This window comes from Microtus pennsylvanicus, chromosome 1 (assembly GCF_037038515.1).
Source record: "Microtus pennsylvanicus isolate mMicPen1 chromosome 1, mMicPen1.hap1, whole genome shotgun sequence".
Taxonomy (NCBI): Eukaryota; Metazoa; Chordata; class Mammalia; order Rodentia; family Cricetidae; genus Microtus; species Microtus pennsylvanicus.
In genome coordinates, this window is record NC_134579.1 from 138,901,473 (window position 1) to 138,917,732 (window position 16,260).

Here is a 16,260-nt window from a genome sequence, read left to right on the forward strand (position 1 = left end):
AGATGGACGTAGGCTAGAATCTTCCTGGTAAGCGCACCTCAGTGCTACGCACATTAATAGAAATGGGCCAGGCAGTGTTTAAATGAATACTGTTTGTGTGTTGTTATTTTGGGGCATAAGCTATCCAGGAGGCTGTTAGACAGGGTGGAGCCCCAATGAGCAGGGCTGTGGAGTTGGTCCTAGCCATGCCCTCTTAGAATATTTTTCAAAAAGGCACTCCTAGTCAGAAAATGATTACAGATATACAATAAAGACAGATTCAAACAAAAATAAACCTCTGAATGAATCACAGTATATTTAAAAAATATACATAGGCTTGAGAGAGAAGAAAAAGAGCATAGACAGTTTAAAAATCGTTTGAAAAATGAAACAAAGTCTTTAAAGAGACAGTAAAACAATAAAAGAATACAGATAGTCATAGATTAAGAGTACAAAAGGTCACATAAAGATGGAAAATACATGGAGAGTCTGGATTATATATACTATTGTGTTTTCTTTGAATTTTTGAGTATTAATGAGCTAACTGCAGAGAGACATTTGATTCTGGGGGCTGCTAAGCTAAACCATCATATACATTTTAGTGATAGTGGCTGCAAATGTTGATGTTACTTTGGAAAAGACGTCCCGCTTTTATTTCCACAAAGGATGAGAACCTGGGGATTCCTTCCAGGCTAGTGTGGTTTGATGGAAAAAGACCCCCAAAAGGTCTTCATGAACCCTAAAACTATTTTGCCCCCAAACAACAGGAAGTAGTTTGGAGTAAACAAGTCCTGAATTCCCAAAATAATAGTTTATAAATATTTGTTTTTATTTAAAAGGGTTTGGTTATAAATGGTTAAGTGGTTACAGTCAATTTCTAAAGAAGACGAGAGGCATATGATATAGAGATGAATACTTTGCATTGGTTTGGATCTTGGTCTATTGATACAAATTTAAGGTCTATTTTGATACATTGTGTATATGAATTTCTGCTCTTGTTTAAGGTATTATATTTGTGCAGCACATTTTAAATTGTAATGTATAATTCAAAGATACAGGTTAATTAATAGTCATATAGAATAATCAAACTTTTAGTCATGTTAGTTAGGTTTTCTAGATATATAGTGATATATTTCCGTTAGATAATCTGCAACACTACAAAGACCTACAAAATAGGGCATTTGAAAGATCTTAATAACTTATACTTTTCCTTACAGTGAGACATGTCTGCTTCTGGCAGCACTAATTACTTCAGAGTTTTTTGATGGGCATTGAAGAAATATGATATGGCATTTGCCTTCAATGTGACAAGGCTAGCCATTTGGGCAAGAAACTTCTCTTGCCTGGACTGCTTGGTATGCTGTATGAACTGGACATGCAGAACCCACAGAAAAGTGACTGCTGAACTTTTCAAAAGATAGGATGATCTTTCAGACTTCCTGCTTCACAGAAGAAACTGCTAGACATTCAGCAGGACACGGATGAAAGCAACTGATCAACTCTACCAATACAAGGTAAAAGGGATCTTCAAATTTCCTCCTTCATGGAAAAGTCTGCTGGATATTATGGGCCTGTAGACTAAGGTGGATGCCCCAACATCACAGAAGAACTTTGGGTGACTATCCAGGTAGTGAGATGTCTCTGTCAATTATAGAACATTGGAAGTTGCTTACAATGCACCTCCTGTTAGGTAATATTATATTTTTGGGGTGTCTTTGAAGAGTTGAATACTTATAGTCATATTTATAGTTTTCCTTAGTTATGATAAAAGATAAATTAGATATAAAACTTTAGACTCACAAAGATAGGATAGATGATAGAGTATCCTCCTTAATTTGCCAAATATAAATGGACTAAATATTGAAACTATATTTCTTGCTTGATAACTGTTTTTATATGTGATTTTACTATGTTAAAATTAAAATCTTCGTTTTATTTAGACAGAAAAAGGCAGATGATATGGGATTCCCCTCTGTATGCTGTGACTATGTTTTATTACCATCGGTTAATGAATAAAGCTGCTTTGGTCTGTGGAAGGGCAGAATAAAGTCAGGTGGGAAATCTGAAAAAAGATATATATATATATATATATATATATATATATATATATATATATAGAGAGAGAGAGAGAGAGAGAGAGAGAGAATAGGCAGAGTCAAGGAGATGACATGTACCTGCCGAAGGAAACCGATGAGGGAACCTTACCTGGTAAGTCACATCCTCGTGGCAATACACAGAATAATAGAAATGGGTTAATTTAAGATATAGTAGTTATCCAGAAATATAACTAAGCTATTGGCCAAGCAGTGTTGTAATTAATATAGTTTCTGTGTGATTATTTAGGTCTTGGCAGCTGGGAACAAAAGAGTAATTTCCATTTCCATCTCTCTGTCTCTCTCTGTGTCTGTCTCTCTCTATGAATGTCTGTCTGATTGTCTCTCTCTATCTCTCTCTCTATCTCTATCTCTATCTTTATCTCTGTGGTTAGAGCCAGAAGTGGTTGGTTCCTATCTCCCTTAGGCAGAACAGCAGGACACAGCAGCTGTATCACTGTAGCATCTAATCTGTTCTGTATCAAGAAGTGTTTATCCCTATCTTATGCCTAAATAAATTTTTGAGTCCCTTTAATAGACTCTTATATAGGTTCACCTAACAAGTGCTTTTTTGTTTAAACCCCTTCTCTGGGAAATAACGCAATCACTGCTTGGGTTAGGTTTTCTATTACTGTGATAAAACACCATGACCACAAAGCCGCTTGGAGAGGAAAGGGTTTATTTGGCTTACACTTCCACATTATAGTTTATCACTGAAAGGAAATCAAGACAGGAATACAAACAGAGCAGGGAACTGAAGGCAGGAACTGAGCCAGATGGCATTCAGGAGAGCTGCTTACTAGCTTGTGGTACATGACTTTCTCATCCTGCTTTCCTATAGAACTGGGATCACAGCCCAGTAATGGCTCCGCTCACCATAGACTGGGCCGTTCCCCATTAATCAATAATTAAGAAAATACCTTACAACAGGATATTTTAGAGGTATTTTCTCAATTGAGGCTTCCTCCTCTTCCATGACTCTAGCTTGTGTCAAGTTGACATGCAACTAGACAGTACACTGCCCCTAAACTTCTCTGTAAGAGCATCCCACAACTCACTGCCAGACCCAAACAGAGAGACTCACCTTGTTGTTACAGGTCTGGTTAGATTGATTGATCTCTTCTTGGTTTAAATTTGGTAGTTTGAGTGAATCTAGAAATTCATCCATTTCTTTTAGAGTTTCCAACTTAAAGAGGAACAGATTTTAAAGTATTCCTTTACAACACTCTGAATTTCTATGGTGTCTGTTGTGATGTTTCTTTATTCACTTGTGAGTCTGTCAGGTTTGATCCTACCTCTCTTTCTTTTGGTTAGTTGGGCCAAGGGCCAGTCAATCTTGTTTATCCTCTCAGAGAACCAATTCTCAACAAACCCAGTGGTTGATCTTTTCCAAGCAGGCAGAGTAGGAGTCGTGAATATGGGAGGTGAATGACTCAGAGGAGAGTGCTGGACAACACCTCCTTATTAAAACAAAGATAACTTTAAACTACATGAATAGATTAATATAACAAGATTATTACTTCAATACATCATTTTAATTACCTATATTTTACTGATGCAGGTATAGAACAACACTCTCTGGTTCTACTATTACATCCCTTTTCTAAACTGAGAAATAGAAAAAAAGAATTCATATTTTAGTAAGTATCATAACATATTATCAAAATGACCTTGATGTGAGGGAATGTCTCCTGTATATAAAATCCAGAAAAGAAGGCATAGTAGAGCCAAAAATAGTGACATGTTATCTGTTATTACAGTTTTGGATCATAGGAGACATTTATTTCTCTATTTTACCTAGAATAGAGAGGAATTTATAGCCCTCCCCCAGTAGAAAAGTAATTTTCTCTTCCTCCAGTCTCATGGTTAAATATATTAGAAGTTCCTGGTGTTTCCAGTAAGAAGAACCCCTGGATCTCAAAGTGATTCCACTGAAATCAGGAACAAGACAAGGCGATCCACTCTCTCCATATCTATTCAACATAATTCTTGAAGATCTGGCTAGAGCAATAAGTTAACAAAAGGAGATCAAGGGGATACAAATTGGAAGAGAAGAGTCACTAACACAGGCCTTCCTGTCCCTTCCGTTTTCTTCTTATGACCTCCATGACTTGGAGGAACACCCAGGGCTTTACTGTGCTCACATTCTTTTCCCCATGGTGAGGAGAAAACTCCCTTCCCACAGATGGGGACCAGCAGTTCAGAGCTCTGTTCCCAGCTCCGTTCCTGTCTCAGGGGTGACTGGCTGAGCTCAATGGGAGGGGAAGAGAGGGTGGAGAAGGCACCTGGGAGCCCCGTTCTCAGTCAGGGTAAACCACGTCAGTGACGACTTGATGATGCTCTTTCTCTTACTCTTCTCAAGGCTTAAAAACAAATGTCAGCTAAGTGTGGTGATACGTGCCTTTAAGGCCAGCAATAAGGAGGGAGAGACAGGTAGATAGTGTGAGTTTGAGTCCTGCCTGCTCTACATAGCATCTTCCAGGCTGGCCAAGACTGTACAGTGTAACCCTGTCTGGAAAAAAATTCAGTAGGGAGAATTAGAGTGGCAGGCATTGTCAACACAGTGACCATTAACAATTTCTTTGTGGTACTTAATCCATACACATGGCACAAGAAATAAAAATTTTCTTCAAAAAAATTCTTTAGTTTGGGATTTCTCTTAGTCCTGAGGTTTACACTTCTAAGATTAGCTGGGCCATCTTAACCCCATAACAAATGATTTAATGAAAAAGAAGCAGACGACTATTTTATAATGGAGGGAACTTAGCAAAAAATTGCAAAAAAATTTCCATGGGAAAATAATTCCAAAATTAGATTACTGTACATGAAATCAGAAGAGGCTCCTAGTGTGGAATCTACTCAAATATCCTGAGTCAGCGTTCACTGTAGGTGATCTGGGAAGGAGGAAGACCTAGCTCTCTCTTTACAGATCATATCTTGAAACCAACCATGCAGTCATGCAGAGGGCCACTTCATTCTGTGGCCCTGAGAGCTGGCTGAGATCTCTGAGGATGAAGGACTCTCAACTGTCACCTCCACTCCTTATCCTCAGTACTAGTGACTCTGCACTTCATCCAAGCCACTAACACCACATCAAAGAACTGGACACTGTGTCCCTGACCTGCTTCTCAAACAGCACTGGGATCTCCATCCAATGATCGGTCAATGGCCAGAGCCTGGGGCTCACAGATGGGATGAAGCCATCCCAAAACAAAAGCACCCTTAGCTAGACCCTGTCAGGAGGGAGGATTCCAGGGAGCATCAGTGTGAGGTCTCCAATCCAGTCAGTTCCAAGCAGAGCAACCCCATCCAGCTGGACATAATAGGTGTGTGACCTCCCCTCCCTCCTTACTCCATAGTGTTAGAGAAGGGGCTTATTTTAGATAGTGCTGGGGATCAAACTCAGGGTCTCTAGTATGCCAGCCTGACTCTCTACCCACTAAGCTACACAGCCAGCACTATGTGACCAACTGTAGATGCTTAAACAACACTTGTTGGTTCACCAATTCAGTTCCTTACAGTGATAGACTGAGGTTGACTTTTTCATGATTACACTTGGAGACACATCCAAGGTCTTGTTTTGTCTATGGTCACCTACATTTAAGGAAAGGAGAACTTATGTCTCTAGATTATATCCATACAGGCAGTCTCCTTTAGGTTAATCAAAATTTACTGATTTGTAACTACAAATACATTTTCCAAATACTGATTGCCACAAGATAATGTAATCATGGGCATGAGGTGGGATCTGAACACATTGTAGTTTCAGGCAGAGGGGCCAGCTGAGGATTCTATGCAGTACAACACCTTATACACAGCTCTGCTGTGAAGGAGCTCTTTCAGGGTCCTGGTCTGAAAAAACAGGTCGATAAAGCCAAACAACTTTGTGATGTAATATGAAACAGGAGACCACCATTCTGTCTTTTTGTCATGCCAGAGTACACACATCTGGGTAGAGTGGTATTCATTTATGATCTCAATACTTGAGAGGCAAAGGCAGGAAGATTACTAAAATTACCAGGTTATCCAGCTCTACTTAGTGAGACCATGTCGTCCAGAGCTATATGGCAAGACACTGTCTCAAAAAAAAAAAAACCCAAACAAAGAAATAACTGCAGAATTAAGAAACAGACAGTCTGTGTACATAAAAGTGCATGTTGTACTCACAATTCTAAAGATGAGACACAAGAGCTCACATATGATAGTGCTCTTACAGTGAGTTAGAACTCAACCCTAACAACTGAGTTCATTCTCATTATAGCTCAGGAGATACTAGATCAAAGTGTCAGCAAATTTTGTTGCTTATAGCTTTGCTTATTAAATCATTTAACTGAATTTTAAATAATTAAAATATATTTAAATCATTTCTCCCCTCCCTACTCCCCCCTAAGCCCTTCCTATATAATACACACCCCCCAGTTCCCTCTTGAAATCATGGGCTCTTTCAAATAAAATTTACTTTTAATCAATACAAAGGCATAAAATTGTACAGAATAATGGGGTAGCATAGCATCTTTTGAAACACTGTACAATGTTCAAACACAATTAAACATGTTCATATTCTCAAACAGTTAGCATTGTTTTTAGGATAACAACATTCAATTCTGAGGGAGACAGCTCAGTCTGTAAAGTGCCTGCCATGCAAGCATAAGGTCCTGAGTTCAGATCCTGTGCACCTGTGATGCCGGCAGGGGGGAGGGAGGGGGGCAAAGACAGGCAGACCAATAGACCCAGTGGTCAGACAATCTGACTAAAATAGTGACCTCTGAGTTCACTCAAAGACCTTGTTTCAAAAGGGGAAGGTGGAGAAGCTGGAGAGATGGCTCCATGATGAAAAGACTTATTACTTTGCAGATGACCCAGGTTTGACTCCTAGCCACTACATGGTGGCTCATAACCATCTCTCCAGTTTTAGAGATATGATGCCATCTTCTGACTTCTGCAAACAGCAGGCATGCACGTGATACACATGCATACATGCAGGGAAAACATTCATACACACATAAGTAAAAATAAATCTTAAAATACAATAAGGTATAGAAAGATAACAAGTACAATTTCTGGCCTCCACACATCCACACATGCACACACATGAGCTCACGTACACATGCACACAACCTCTCTCTCTTTCTCTCTCTCTCTCTCTCTCTCTCTCTCTCTCTCTCTCTCTCACACACACACACACACACACACACACACACACACACACACAAACACACACACACACCACATTATACAAGCACAGCAGAAACAGAGGAAGAAAGGCAAGAAGGGCTCCTTTCCTGACACCCTATAAATCTCTGACAAATTTATTCTCGAAGAAAGGACGGAAACACTGTTAGCAGCCAGCATTTAAACTAACCCCTAAAAAGTTAGACTCATAAGAGATGGAAAGGCATCCTGGGGCAGAGCACTCACTCAGCAAGCCCAAGGCTTAAGTTTAACCCCCATTACCCAAACAAACACAAAAAGAGGAGCTCAGCAATAGCTCTGTGAGTGAGTACCACTTGCCATGGGAGCATGGGGACCAGAGTTTGTTCCCATGTTAAAAGCTAGACATTTGTGATTGTAATACCACTACTGGGAGAGGTAAAGACAGGCAAATTCTGGGGTATCACTGACCAATCAGTCTAAGGCAATTGACAGGTTCTAAGTTCAAAGAGAGATCCTGTATGAATAAAAAAAAGAAAAGAAATAGATGGATGGAGGGAAGAATCTGACACCCTCTTCTCAACTCTGTAGGTACCAAGCACACACAGATGCACATGCAAGCAAAACACTCATGTGCATATTAATAGGTAAATATTTTTTAATAATCCTGATTTGGTAGAGGAACACAAAGAGAAAGTACAAATGAGGAAACAAGGTTGGACTAAAACAATGACTATTCAAGCAAGTGATGAGTAAATTGATGTGTGATTCTCCTCTGTATGCTGTGAATACCATTGGTTAATAAAGAAACTGGTTTGGCCTGATAGGGTAGAGTAGAGCTAGGTGGAGAAAACTAAATTGAATGCTGGGAGAAAGAAGGTGGAGTCAAGAGAAGCCATGTAGCCCCACCAGAGACAGATGCCAGAACTATGCCTGGTAAACCACAGCCTCTTAGCAATACACAGATTAATGGAGATGGATTAATTTAAGATGTAAGTCTTAGCCAATAAGAAGCTAGAACTAATGGGCCAAGCAGTGATTTAAATAACATAGTTTCTGTTTGCTTATTTAGGGGCTGAGCAAGTGGGAACAAACAAGCAGCCTCCCTGTAATAAATTGCCGCTCCGATGTTTGCTAGCTAAATCCACATAAAGCCTGGGGAAGCTTGGAAAGTAATTCTAGACACTAAAAAACAAAGTTGTTGTTGTTGTTGTTTTTATCAGGGATTGACATTCCTAGCTGCTCTTCTGATTGAAAATATGACATAAAAAGGTCAACAAATGTTTAATGTCATGAGATGGGATCTGGCTAGCGGTTTGGATAGCTAAGATAACAGAAAGCTGTGTTACTCTAGACAGAAAACATCAGAGGCTTGAGAAATAGGGTGAACTGGGATAAAAAGGATAAAAGAAAGGTTAAATATATGGGGAAGGAGATGAGATGATAAGGAGTTGGACCACAGCTAGAACACCAAGAACAGAGACATTCCTATCTCATGGCACAGAGAGACAATGGCCTAAGCAGTTTGGCATGAAGCCTATGGGTTGTCTCTCCTTACCTTAGTCTACTCAGGCCCACAGAGACTGACTTGAAAATGTTAGGCCTCTTTGTATTTGTTGACTTTGTTCAGCTTTAGCTATTTGGATAAAATGAGACATATAAGAAACTGTGATAATTTTTACTGGTGTACTATGAAATGATAAAAAAAATGAAGTCCCCAAACTCTCTAAGGACTGTTTGTATGGTTTCTAAAAATTTTTAGTCTCTCTATGTGCTATGTTTATGATTTAAAGATTATTTATGTATTAAAAGAGCTTCAAATCAAAAATTGTAATTTTTTAGGATATTCAAGTTAATAGGCACCTCATAAAGTGCTCAGAGTCATGCTCACATCATGCTAAACACAAGTGTGGTTCACCTGCATGGATAGGCTTTATATCACCTTCTGTGCACGCTTTCAAGGTTAAAGCTAAAGAAGTAACCAAAATCAAATACAGTTTGTTTAAGTATGATATATGTTTAAGAGATGGCCCTCAAAAGCTCCTCATAGAGCTGCTGAATATGGCATTTAAAGTATGAAATGAAAAGCATTCCCATGACAGACAAGATGCCAGCTCCTGTGGCAACCCTCAGGTCCTCCCTAAAGAACAGATCTTCACCTGGATTGTGGTGATTCCAACCAGGGGTGAAACTGCCATATGCCGCAGGGCCATGAAGATGAGGCAGAGACATATGAAGAGACCTGTGATTGCCAAAGAACCACTGGAGGTCTCGGGTAAAGAAGCCATCAAATGACACCTGAGGGAAGGTCAAAGGTGAAAACAGGGGTTCTGAGCTCTAAACCAGAGAAGCTGCTGACCATGACAGAGGGGACAGGGACAGAGGACAGTGAGAAGGGCACTTAGAGGGAGACCCTGGATTTAAAGAAAAAGTGCCAGGCAGGGAATGGTGGTGCACACCTTTAACCCCAGCTCTTGGGAGGCAGAGGCAGGGGATATCTGTGATCTACGTAGTGAGTTCCAACGCAACCAAAGCTGCACATTGAAGGCCTCCTTTAAAAAACAAAGAAAATATTGTATATTAAAGTCATAGCTACACCAGACAAGTCAGATTCTCCCTCCAGACTTCATTCTCACTTCATCCATACATCAAAGCAGGTGCAATGAAAATCCATCTCTAAAGTGATCGTTAAACCCTTGTTATTAAAGTATGATTCCCCCACCCAGCAGTGATGCATTCCCAAATTTCATCTACATTAGGAGTTAAGGTGTCCAGGACCAGCCTAGGGGAAACAGGAAGACCAAAGCAGCAAAGAGACCAGGTATGTTGGGTGGGAGGGAGGGGAAGGAAGGGGGAAATGAAGGGAGGAAGGAATGGAGGGGGAGGAAGGGGCAGAAAGAGAGGGTGAATGGAGGGAGGGAGGCTTTCAGGTCCCACTAGAAATATCAGAGACTCTATTTAAACAGTAACCTTGTGTGGTTATTGTGCTGCTTGTAAACACATTAAAGTCTGACAAGCTCTCTTCTAAAGTGTCTTTCAATTTTAGATGGGAGTGGTTCACAGGCACCAAAACTCTGTTACTCTGCAGGGACCCAGTGGAGTCAGTTGGCCTGGTCACATACTCTACCCTTTTTATTTATTATTTGTTTCACATCCTGACGCCAGCCTCCCCTTTCTCCTCTCCTCCCCTCCTCACACCTCCCCCTCTGCCACTCCCACTCAGCAGTGGGTAGGCCTGCCACGGGCATTCAACAAAGCATGGTACATTAAGATGCCTTAAGATGCAGTGCCTCCCCCTGTATGCAGGCTGGACAAGGCAGTCCAGCATGGGGAGGAGATTCCCAAGAGTCAGCCAAAAAAGCATCAGGGACGGCCCTGCTCCCATTGCCAAGTATAGGCCAAGCTACACAACTGTCGCTTACTTTCATGCACTGATCAGTCCCATGCAGGATCCCTGGTTGTTGATTCAGACTCTGAGTTCCCATGAGCCAGGCTAGCCATACATGTGGATTTTCCTGAGATGTCCCTGACCTCATGAGTCCTACAATCCCTCTTCTCTCTCCTCAGCAGGACTCCAGAGCTCAGTCCAAAGTTTGGCCTTGGGTCTCTGCAAACTCCAACACTCACTGAATGAAGGCTCACCTACCTGATTGACTCACTAGAAAACACCAATGAGGCTGTGCTGCCACCTTGTGACTATGACCGGTACTGAGCCATTCTCATTTGGAGAGTTGGGTGCTGGTAGGAAGGCAAAGTACAGTCAGAGGTGGTAAGAGAATCACAACCACTCATATGAACTGCAAATGAAGTCAAAAACAGCTCAGCCCACATCACAGAGCACTGTCACATTTAAAAATGAAGGGTTTTTTCTTTGTTACATTTTCATCGGTTTCAGGCGGGGGAGGGGCACATGGGCAGGCAGAGTTCAGAGAACAACTTGCAGGGCAGCTCACTTCTTTCACCATGTGAGTCCCGGGGATCAATCTCCAGTCTGTATGGTCAGTGATGGACACCTTCACTGAAGAGCCATTTTGCTTGCCCTGAAATTGAACTTTTATAATCCCAACAATTTGGTGACAGTGGAACGCTGAGGTTCTAAGCCACTCTAACAATTTCGCCCTTGAAATCATGATGACAGGTGTTTGAAGACATCGGGCCCTGCCTGGACTGCCAGGAAATACAGCTTCCAGGCTCTTGCTCTCTGTGGCACGGTCTCATCGTGTGCTCTCTCTTCAGTCGTGGTCCTCCTCTCGGCAGGCACTGATGCCAAACGGTGCTGGAGAACACCCTCCAAGTGCCCGTCCATTTTCCACCTGTCGCATTCCAAGTGACATAATCTAAAGACCCTGTGCTCACCTGTCACTACTCTGTGCTCAGGTGAAGTGCAAAACCGACAGCAGGAACTGAATTCTCGAAATGTCTAGCCAGAGTCGCAGTGCGGCAGAACTGCCGGCTTCCCCATCCTGGACCATGTTCCTAGTTAGAGCCGATTCCCACGTCCTCTGCTCTTCCCACCTGTGCTGTGGGCAGCCCCAGGCCTCTTTGCGTGCACCTTTTTTATTTTTTGAAAATATTCTCACACCATAGCTAAAGCTGAGAGGAGACCATGGGCTTGGCATAGACGAGATCTCTCTCTCTCTCTCTACTGCAGGAGAGAGAGTTTTTCTCTTACTCCTAGAGCCTTCTATGCCCTCTGTCCACCTGCCTGGACACTCACCTTGCATTTCTCCACTCTGGCCTGCCACACCCGTCAGGTTATGCCCACGTGGGACCTTATTTCCACTAAAGACACTTAATCTGTCTTTTTTCCCAAAAAAACGTCAGCTGCTCACTCTCTCTCCTCTCTCTCTTCTCTCCCCTCTCCTTACCCCCTCTCCACTCCCCCCCTCTCCTCTCTCCTCTCCCCTCTCCCCTCTCTCCTCTCTTGTCTCCCCTCCCCCCACTCTCTCCTGGCTACATGTCAATAAGGGATGCCTTCCTCCTTGTTCCAGAACATTTTTCTCTCTGACAAGTTTCCCACTCTGCTCTGTGATGCCCCAGTGGAAATTCTTGTCACAACAACACTTTATCCGCCTCAGCTCTACTTTCTCTTGACTCCTCCTAGGAACTGATTCCCACCTAAGAACCTCCATTGTTCCCCCTCCCCCAGGAGCTGCCTGCAGTCCACAGCCACTATGCTCTCTCCATCTCAGCTCCCTCCTGAGCTTATAGAATTCCAGGACTTTCCTTCTGGGAGCTGATCTCTCTCCTCCCTGGATTCCAAACAGCTTGGCCTCAATGCAGCTCAATCAATGGCTAAAGATTGGTCGGCATGCTTGATTTTCAAATTCTCTCCTATGGTAACAACTTCTGCCACTGCAGAAAGAAATGATCCCAAATCTCTTCTATGTAAACTTGCTGTACTCTTCACTTCTAAACATCTCTTATCTCTAAGGATTCCCCACTTCCCATGCTGAAAAATCTTTCATCTCTATGATTTCTCTGTACTCTACTCTCTTAATTCTCTTAAGACCATGCTGAAGGCTCCACCTCACAGTTTGTAAGAATAAAAATTTGGCTTAAGTCTATATTAAAAGGCTTATATTGAAAACATCTATACATGGGCAATCTTACCTTGCTACAATTTATCATATATGGGATCCAACTTTTCTTTAGAATATACTATACATGTAATTTGGATTTGGCTCTTGTTTAAAAAATAGATTTACTAAGTGAATAGACATTTTAAGTAACAACCACATAGTTAGCATCCATGTTGACTAAGGGTAAAGGGTCCACTATTAAAAAGATGAGGAAAGTCCCCATTCTTTCTTTGGACTGCATTTGCAGTTTAAAGTTTACTGCATTTTTTTTGGATTAAAGTTTTATTTAGATGCTGAAGAATCTCCAATTCAAATTTTTCAATCTCAATTTTCAAATCTTTAAGACTCAAACTTAACAGGAATAAAAACTTTAAAATCCTGATCTTAAAACAGTTACTATTTCATAAACTGCTTTGTAATTTCTTTAGTGATAAGCTTTATTGAGTCTCCTGTATATGTTTTCAAGGTTGAGCCTAAAGCAAGTCACTAAAAACAACAAGTTGGTTTTTCAGATATATGTAATAGATCATCCTCAAACTCTTCGGAGATCTGAGGAATATGGCATATAGATGTTTAATAGAAAACTCCACATGATAGACAGAAATGGCAGGTTCTAAAGGTAATCCTGAGGTCTCCAGAGAAGACTGTGGGGCACAAATGCCTATACCCAGATTGTGATACCCTAACCATTCTGGAAAACCAGATCCACCATCTTTTCATTGCCAGCCTTGGGACCCTGGAGGCTCCAACATACTGGGAGCTGAGAAATCAGATAGGCCAACATTAGGAGGGAGCTGCTGGCAGCTTCTCAATGCCTGGACTGTGAGGAAAGAGGTCAGAAAACCACCAGAGGTGTAGATAAGGATCCTGTTTGTAGCATGCATTTCTGGTCTCGTGGAAAACCTGGAGACAGGGGACCACATGGATGCCACTGGCCCTCCTGGAGAACCAAGATGGAAATCAGCTGTTGGGTGTATGAATGATGGTGGACACCAAATGTTTCTTTTTGTCTGGTCCCACATGACTGTATGAATGTTCGTCTTTATAAATTACTGTTTGATGGATCTGTGTTTCTGGTGTGTCCATGAGTTTTGTGTAGATGTAGAAGCCTGGGGTTGGAGGGAGCAGGAGAGGGAGACAGGGAAGGAGTAGCCAGCTGCAGCATGAGCACACTCCTCACTGGCTGGTGAGTCTCTCCGCTCCCCTCTGCAGTGTCCTCTGTCTATACCCAGAGTTCAAACAGTTCTTATCTCACAAGCCAAGCAAAGAATCAGAAATGACCTCTTTTTCCACTGTTAGGAGTTCTACCAGAGGACCAAGTCCTTTCCTGAACAGAAAGGGAGGAATGGAATGAGGGGTGGGAATGGAGGGAGGATGAGAGAAGCTGGGAAGGAGGAGGGAGGCCAATGGGGTGTAAAATAAATAAATGATATATTTTTTTTTAAAGAATCTTATCTCTAAGCCTTTGTTCTCAGCTTGAACATGGTCCCTTCTCCAGGACTGGATTCAGTTTTACAGGAAACCAGGAGTCTTTTAGGTATGGATATTAAAATGTTGTTTTTGCAGTTCAAGCTGACTCTGGGATTGGGTTATGGTCCCCTGAGCTCTCACGCAGAATGCTTATTTAAAAGTTTCCTCCTAGCTCTAATCCCAGGAATCTAGAGGCAGAAGCAGGTGGATCGCTTTGAGTTTGAGACTAGTCAAGTCTACAAAATGGGTTTGAGGACAGACTCCAAAGATACACAAAGAAACATTGTCTGGAAAAAGAAACAACCAATTTTGTAAAAAAAAAAAAAATCTGTAACCAAAGTTAACCTAAAACTCATTATAGCATGAGGGTGGATAGTGAAAATCTATATGTAGGTAATCATAATCTTATTTTACTACAGCATTCTGTATGTGTAAATTGGATTCAACTCTTGTTTGAAAGAAAAAGCTTTTTTTAAAAAAAAATAACAGTGGGTTCCAGAGATATCATCAGTTAGGATGTATTTTATGCAGTGATTCTTGCCCTAAGGAAAAGAATTAAAAATGAGGAAAGAGACATTTTTTACCAAACGGTTTATTTTAAACAAATAGGATTCAAAATGACATCCATTTGGTAACTACGATATTAAAGCTGTACTTTCATGCACCTATATGGAAGGAAAAATACAAATGAAGACTGTACAAATGGGGAACGCAGGGTTCTCTCTTTTACCTTTGTCATGTTCTTCGATATAAGGCCTGAGCAGCCAGAGAGATAAGGGGAGACACATCACTAAAAACACTAAGATGATTAAAAACAGATTTCATCCCTCAATTAAGGCAACATAAATGAGATTTGCTTGCTGTGCTCAGTATCTTTTTGCTCTTTTTAAAATGGGGCTAAAGAAAGATTTTCTCCTCTCTAGGTTCATCTCACAATGATGTCACAGTTTAAACCAAAATGCTTGTCCTTGGACGATCTCAAAATTCATTGAGTCTGCAAACATCAGAGGTTGGACACATGAAAAGGTACTTCCAGTAGTTCTGAGAATTCTAGTTTTTACTTTAAACAGGTACATACCTGAGCTAATAGAATACACATACTCAGGACCCCGAGGACTAGGCCTCAGAACTCCATTTAAAATACCCAGACAGAAATGCTGCCAGAAAGAGAACCAAGTAGGGAAGCTTTGGAAAGGACGCTGTCTCAAAAAGAAAAAGTCATCCCAGGTCTCCTCTTGGCTGAGGACCTCTGCCTCTGTCTGGCCAGGTTTTGATGGATGCCAGCTTGACAATCGCTACTGGGGCCTGGCATCCCTAGTTGGGCTTCTGACTGAAAATATGACTTAAAAAGACCAACAGAAGTTTAATGTCATGAGATAGGGTCTTGCCAGAGGTTCGGATATACTGAGATAGCAGTGAGCTGTATTGTTCTAGATAAAGAACATCAGAGGCTCGAGAAATAGGGTGAACTAGGATGAAAAAGGATAAAAGAAAAATTAAACATATGGGGAAGAAAATGAGAAGATAAGGAGTCAGACCCACCGGTAGAACACCATGAACTGAGATATGTCTGTCTTATGACGCAGCAAGATAATGGCCTACTCATTTTGGCACGAAGCCTATCGGTTGTCTCGCCCTACCTAAGTCTACTCAGGCCCACAGAGGCTGACTTGAAAATGTATATCTGGCCTCTTCATCTTTGTTATCTTTGTTCAGCTTTAGCTCAGTTTTGACAAACTGAGACAAGAAACTGTGATGCTCTATACTGGTGCACTATGAAAAGATAAAAAAAAAATGAGTATTCCAATCCCTCTGTGAACTATATGCATGGTTTTGTAAAGTTCCCAGTATCTCTATGAACTGTTTTATGATTTGAAGTTTTATTTAAGTACTAAAAGTGCTTCAGTTCAAGAATTTCGATTTTTAGACTATAATTAGGACATACAGGCTAATAGTCAGCCACTCCATAAATGATAAAATTCCTT